The sequence below is a fragment of the Lagenorhynchus albirostris genome, chromosome X (genome assembly GCF_949774975.1).
Source record: "Lagenorhynchus albirostris chromosome X, mLagAlb1.1, whole genome shotgun sequence".
Taxonomy (NCBI): Eukaryota; Metazoa; Chordata; class Mammalia; order Artiodactyla; family Delphinidae; genus Lagenorhynchus; species Lagenorhynchus albirostris.
The window spans coordinates 62,170,604-62,178,148 of NC_083116.1; positions in this window are offsets into that span (position 1 = coordinate 62,170,604).

Genomic DNA, 7,545 nt, shown 5'->3' on the forward strand with positions numbered 1-7,545 from the left:
GGACAAAATCACACACAGAAGCTTACACATACACACTCACAAAAAGAGAAAAAGGGAAAAACACAGATATATCATGGCTCCCAAAGTCCAACTCCTCAGTTTGGTATGATTCGTTGTCTATTCAGGTATTCCACAGATGCAGGGTACATCAAGTTGATTGTGGAGTTTTAATCTGCTGCTTCTGAGGCTGCTGGGAGAAATTATCCTTTCTCTTCTTTTTTCACACAGCTCCTGGGGTTCAGCTTTGGATTTGGCCCCACCGCTGCATGTAGTTCACCTGAGCGCATATGTTCTTCACTCAGACAGGACCGGGTTAAAGGAGCAGCTGATTTTGTGGCTCTGGCTCACTCAGGCTGGGGGGAGGGAGGGGTACGGATGTGGGGTGAACCTGCGGCAGCAGAGGCCAGCTTGACGTTGCACCAGCCTGAGGCCTGCCATGGAAGTTGTCCCTGGATCACGGGTCCCTGGCAGTGGCGGTCTGCACAGGCTTCCAAGAGGGGGAGGTGGGGATCATGATTTGTGCGCGCACACAGGCTTCTTGGTGGTTGAATCAGCAGCCTTAGCGTCTCATGCCCATCTCTAGGGTCCGTGCTGATAGCCATGGCTCATGCCCATCTCTGGAGCTCCTTAAAGCAGCACTCTTAATCCCCTCTGCTAGTGCACCAGAAAACAAAGAGGCAAGAAAAAGTCTCTTGTCTCTTCAGCAGCTCCAGACTTTTCCCCGTACTCCTTCCCAGCTAGCCGTGGTGCACTAACCCCTTCAGGCTGTGTTCACACCACCAACCCCAGTCCTCTCCCTGCATCTGACCGAAGCCCGAGCCTCAGCCTCCTGCCCCTGCCCATCCCGGCGGTGAGCATACAGGCCTCTAGGGCTGGTGAGTGCTGGGGAGCACCAATCCTCTGTGCGGGAATCTCTGTGATTTTCCCTCTGCACCCCTGTTGCATGCACTCTCCTCCGTGGCTCTGAAGCTTCCCCCTCTGCCACCTGCAGTCTCTGCCCATGAAGGGGCTTCTAGTGTGTGGAAACATTTCCTCCTTCACAGCTCTCTCCCACTGGTGAATGTACCATCCCTATTCTTTTGTCTTTGTATTTTCTGTTTTCTTTTGCCCTACCCAGGTATGTAGGGAGTTTCTTGCCTTTTGGGAGGTCTGAGGTCTTCTGCCAGCATTCAGTTGGTGTTCTATAGGAGCAGTTCCACGTGTAGATGTATTTCTGATGTATCTGTGCGGTGGAAGGAGATCTCCACGTCTTACTCTTCCGCCATCTTCTCAAATCTCTCATATTAGGTTTTTATTCCATTTTGTATTTTTTTTTTGATTTTGTGTTAGGTAGTGTTCTAATTTCATTCTTTTACATGTAGCTGTCCAGTTTCCCCAGCACCACTTATTGAAGAGGCAGTCTTTTCTGCACTGTATTTTCTTGCTTCCTTTGTCATAATTTAGGTGACCATATGTGTCTGGGTTTATCTCTGGGCTTTTGATCTATATTTCTGTCTTTGTGCCAGTACAATACTCTCTTGATTAATGTAGCTTTGTAGTATAATGTGACATCAAGGAGCCTGTTTCCTCCAGCACCATTTCTCTTTTGTAAGATTGCTTTGGCTATTCTGTGTTTTTTGTGTTTCCATACAAATTGTAAAATATTTTTCTAATTCTGTGAAAAATGCCATTGGTAGTTTAATAGGTATTGCAAGGAATCTGTAGATTGTTTTGTGTAGTACATTTTTACAATATTGATTGTTCCAATCCAAGAACATGGTATATTTCTCCATCTGTTTATGTCATCTTTGATTTCTTTCATCAGTGTTTTATAGTTTTCTTAGTACAAGCCTTTTGCCTCCTTAGGTAGGTTTATGCCTAGGTATTTTATTGTTTTTGTTGTGGTGGTAAATGTGATAGTTTCCTTAATTTCTCTTTCTGATCTTTTGTTCTTAGTGTATAGGAATGCAAGAATTTTATGTTCCTGCAAACAGTGACAGTTTTATTTCTTCTTCTCCAGTTTTTATTCCTTTTATTTCTTTTTCTTCTCTGATTGCTGTCCCTAGCACATGCAAAACTATGTTGAATAGGAGTAGTGAGAATGACCATCCTTAACTTGTTCCTGATTTTAAAGGAAATGCTTTCAGTTTTTAACCATTGAGAATGATGTTTGTTGAGAGTTAGTCACATATGGCCTTTATTATGTTTAGGTAGGTTCCCTCTATGCCCATTTTCTGGAGAGTTTTTTTATCATAAATTGGCATTAAATTTTGTCAAAAGCTTTTTCTCCATCTATTGAGATGATCATGTGGTTTCTATTCCTTAATATTTTTTTTAAAGAAGATGTTGGGGGTAGGAGATTATTAATTACTTTATTTATTTTTGCTGTGTTGGGTCTTCATTTCTGTGCAAGGGCTTTCTCTAGTTGTGGCAAGTGGGGGCCAATGTTCATCGTGGTGTGAGGGCCTCTCACTATCGTGGCCTCTCTTGTTGTGGAGCACAGGCTCCAAATGCTCAGGCTCAGTAGTTGTGGCTCATGGGCTTAGTTGCTCTGCGGCATGTGGGATCCTCCCAGACCAGGTCTCGAACCCGTGTCCCCTGCATTAGCAGGCAGATTCTCAACCACTGTGCCACGAAGGAAGCCTCTCAATTTGTTAATATGGTGTATCACATTGATTGATTTGCATATATTGAAGACTCTTCATCCCTGGGATAAACCCCACTTGTTCATCGTGTATGATTCTTTTAATGTGTTGTTGGATTCTGTTTGCTAGTATTTTGTTCAGGATATTTGCATCTATGTTCATCAGTAATATTGGTCTCTAATTTTATTTCTTTTTCCTTTTTTTTTGATATCTTTAGTTTTGGTATCAGGGTGATGGTGGCCTTGTAGAAAGAATTTGGGTGTGTTCCTCCCTCTGCATTTTCTTAGAAATGTTTGAGAAACATTGGTGTTTGCTCTTCTCTAAATGTTTGATAGAATTGACCTGTGAAGCTCTCTGGTCCTGCACTTTTGTTTGTTGGAAATTTTTAAATTACAGTTTCAATTTTATTACTTGTGAGAGGTCTTGTTTATATTATGTAATTCTTCCTGGATAAGTATTGGAAAATTGTACCTTTCCAAGAATTTGTCCATTTCTTCATGGTTGTCTATTTCATTGGCATACAGTTGTTTCTAGTAGTCTCTTATAATCCTTTGTATTTCTGTGGTGTCAGTTATGATGTCTCCATTTTCATTTCTAATTTTATTGATTTGTGTCCTTCCCTTTTTTTCCTGATGAGTCTGGCTAAAGGTTTATCTTCTCAAAGAACCAACTTTTAGTTTTATTGATCTTTGCTATTGTTTTCTTCATTTTTATTTCATTTATTTCTGCTCTGATCTTTATGATTTCATTCCTTCTACTGAGTTTGGGTTTTCTTTGTTCTTATTTCTCTAGTTGCTTTAGGTGTAAGGTTAGATTTTTTTATTTGAGATTTTTCTTGTTTCTTGAGGTGAGATTGTATTGCTATAAACTTCACTCTTAGAACTGGTTTTGCATTACATTATATTTAATGCTAACTCTGAAGACATACTGGTATAAATTAAACCAACAATCTTAAAATTAGCTTTTATTTACTAAAGATTATCCTAGATCATGTAACTTTGAAAAACTTTGTTGTTAGTTTTTATTACATATAATATATAAGTGCTTGTTTAAGCCAATTAACTAGAGCTCTTATACAAATTAATTTTGTCAATATTATCTAGAGGTAGAAAAACACCATATCTAAACTACCCACATATAGACAGACACAATAAAAGAGCTTACAGTTTTCATTTTGAAAGTTTAGTCATGAATCAGGTACAATACAAAACCCACTAGTTTATAAGTAACAGTTGGAATAAACTAAGTTTACTCACAAATAAACTATTTTTTTATTTGTGGATAAGGTTTTTATAATCTGTATTTACCCTTAACAAGCAATTTCAAGGAGACTGTTTGGGTAAGAGTTCTTATAGCAATTTGTGTTTTAAAAGGTCTTGTTCCCTTTTCAATTTTATTCCTTAGTTTCAAGTTCTACCAATTTATATAATCTGTGTTTAGTCTCAGGCAATGTGGGCTGTGTTTACATTTCAAAGACATGATGAGTTTTATAACTTTAAGGGGGAGATATTAAAACATAAGTTTTCTCCTAGGACTTTTGTAGTATATTTGTCTATTATCATAAGTGTTAGAGTAGTATTATTAATTTTTTTCCTGGGTACAGAACAATTTTTGCAAATATCCTACAAGTATTTTGAGAGGGATATATAAGGCCTTGGGAATGGTAAATATAGGTGGGTCTTGACATATTTCTGAATAGTACTTCTCCTTTTGTAGAGATTTGCAAGACAAAAACAGCTTTTTTTAAAATAAGCCCTTGAATACACCCTTCCAGATTATTTATTTTCTGATTACTTTTAGGAGGTCTGGAGAATTGCTGAAGAGAAAGGATTTTAAGAAGAAATTTTATGTTGTATCTTTAAGTTTGTTTTTTTTTTTTCCATCTTAGTAAAGGATTCCTTAAGGCTGGTCATTATACTTTTTTTCCCTTCAGTTTGATCCTCCCATAAGTACCAATATAACAGATGTTTATAATAAAAGCTCTCAAGAAAGTTTTTTTCTTATAAATATAGCCAGTATAAAGATCCTTCACCTGACCATTGACAAGTAGGAGATTTTATTAATTTCAAATAGTGACAAACCAGTAAGTCTTTTTTTATGGATTAACACAATATGCAAGAGGCATCTCACGGGCTTTCCTTGTGGTGCAGTGGTTGAGAGTCCGTCTGCAGTTCATGCCACGGTCCGGGAGGATCTCACATGCCGCGGAGCGGCTGGGCCCATGAGTCATGGCCGCTGAGCCTGTGAGTCCGAAGCCTGTGCTCCACAACGGGAGAGGCCACAACAGTGAGAGGCCCGTGTACCACAAAAAAAAAAAAAAAAAAAAAGAGGCATCTCACAAGAGTATGTAGTCCTCACAAGATCCAAATATTTATTTCCACACTTAGTATAAGAAAGTAAAAGCCCTTTGTGAGACAGGAAGGAAGGAGACAGGGCACAACTATTAAAAGAATGACACAACAATTAAGAAGAATGGAACACCAAGAAAAATGGTTAGAACCTATTAGGCCCAAGATGGCAGAAGATTTGACTTCCAGTAGATCTTGAGCTTCATTATACGTTCATTGTAATGCATTAACATGCTAAGTGACACACCCACAGGCACCCTGACAGTTCCGAGGTCCACCATAAAAGGCCAAAAAGTGGGTGGTGCACCAATTCCTGGAAATCCTCACCCCTTCTCCAAGATAGTTAGACTATTCCTCCCATTTATTAACCTATGAAATTACTCAGCCCATAAAAAGTAACCACTCCCACACCTTGGGGCCACTCTCACTTTCCTAGACAACCCCATGCTCTGTGGCTGTCTCTTGCCTTCTAAGAAAGTCTACACTCTGTCTATGGAGTGTGTATCTCTCCAAATAAACCTGCTTTCACTTTACTATGTCTCACTCTTGAATTCTTTCCTGTGTGAAGCCAAGGACCCTCACTTGGCAGCCTGTCCCAGGGACTCACCTGAGACCTGGGACATGACCATCTTCTAGTGTTCCACTTTTTCTACATTTGTTACTACAAGCAGTAACAATGATGTAGTGAAAACAGTGTATCTGGTGTCCCACAAAATTGGGTACCTCCAGCCATAAGCCCATAAATTTATGGAATCCAGTAGGTGCTCCTAGAATGGGATTTTTCCAGTACTAACAAGCAATTTAGGTTGAGATGACAAAGGTCCTTTATTGACAGGGATCCCATATGAAAAACTTTCCTGAGGGCTGGCATGGGCCGACAAAGAGCGTGTTACTTGTGAAAATTCATGTCTCAGAACTCCAGTCTATTTGATTAGCCACCAGATGCACCCACATAAATGCACCTTCTGGGTGGTTAAGAACAGAGAGAATATTCTCACTGGACAGAAAGCCAAGTTCTCAGGGCATAGAGCAAGGTGGAAGAAAAACCCTCATTTGGTTTGTACACAAAGGATCCACAGCAACGTTTGTCTAAATAGATACTGGTCTGGTGAGAAATATTAACTCACTAGTCTGTGAGACCCCCTCAGCAGCAGGCTTATAGGGCCTATGCCTGCATTCTGCCCTATAGTTCATACTCCTTATGACAAATACAAGAACAGACAGGTACAGCAAAAAAACACTGACCATTTCTTGAAGGAAAAGGTCCCCCAAGAGTTGCTAAGTCCAAGGAACTAGATCCACAAATAATTTTCTCCTGCTAAACTAAACTTAGAGAGAGATAGAAAGGAGTCTTACCACTTTTTCTTCCACCAGATCTTGCAAGCAGTGTTCTGGGAGGCCGACGTGGTAAGGCATCTTATCTTCTGCTAGACTTTTTCAAATGTCTCAGGATGTCTTAGTTGCAGCATGCTATATGTGGAAAGCAGGGTCCCATGAGTGTCTGGCTGGCTTGCCAACTGTTGGAAAGGGGAAAAGTTTTCCCTCTAGCCACTTGAGTTCTTGTAGCTGGATTAATAATAAAATTGACACAAGGCAGATTAATAGAAGGAAATGAAACAAATTTTAGCAGGCAACTTTTATACTTTTTTAGACAGAGAAACAATAAATTTATGAGGAATTGATAGGAAGAAAGAGAAACTTGGGTTTTGGGTGCTCTATTCGTGAAGAATCTAGAGTTTGGGCATAGGGAAGTAAACTAAAGAAGTAAGAAGGTTTGGGTGTGGGGTAGTAAACTAAAGAAGTAAATAGGCTTTTTGGCCAGATTTTCCTTCTCTGGTGATAAGGGTGCCCTTCTACCTCCAGATGTAGGAAGTGTACCTTTCACATGAAATATTTAAAGCCTGCTTTCAGGGAGACAGAAATGAAGGTCAGAGTGTCTCTTTTGAATTGGCTATTTCTTAAGTAACTTTCATTCAAAATTATCAATATGCCACATATTGACTTTTTTTTAATGGATTAACACAACATGCAAGAGACATCTTGCATGAGGCACGTTTTGGGGTATCCTACACTGGATCCCAACAATTGAAACATTTATTTCCCCAGAAAAAGAAAAATAGAAGAGAATCAGTATTTGCTTTGTTATTTATATTAAAAAAAAAAATCCTGCCCCATGTTGTGGGATGTAAGGGGTGGGAGAGAGAGAGAGAGAGAGATGGAGAGGTGCAAATATGTAGTGGCATAAAGGCAAAATAACTTTTTTCTCTATGCAAGGTCAGATCAAAACTCTTATTTGAAGATCTATATTTTCATCTACAGCTCTCTTCAGATGAATGCTTTATTTTCTTAAACATATGAGGGAAAAGGTGTTTGTGAATATCACAAATAAACTGAAATGCTATTCCTCAGTTCTTCCACTTGTACTATCTGCAAGACTATTTGGTGATACTTTGGAGTAATTCTAGATAACACACAATTCAGCTCTGTACAAAACACTGGAGTAAGAAATATCAGTGATGACAATAGGTAGCATTTCTTGTACCAACAGTTGAAAAACTCTCAAAAGCTACTTC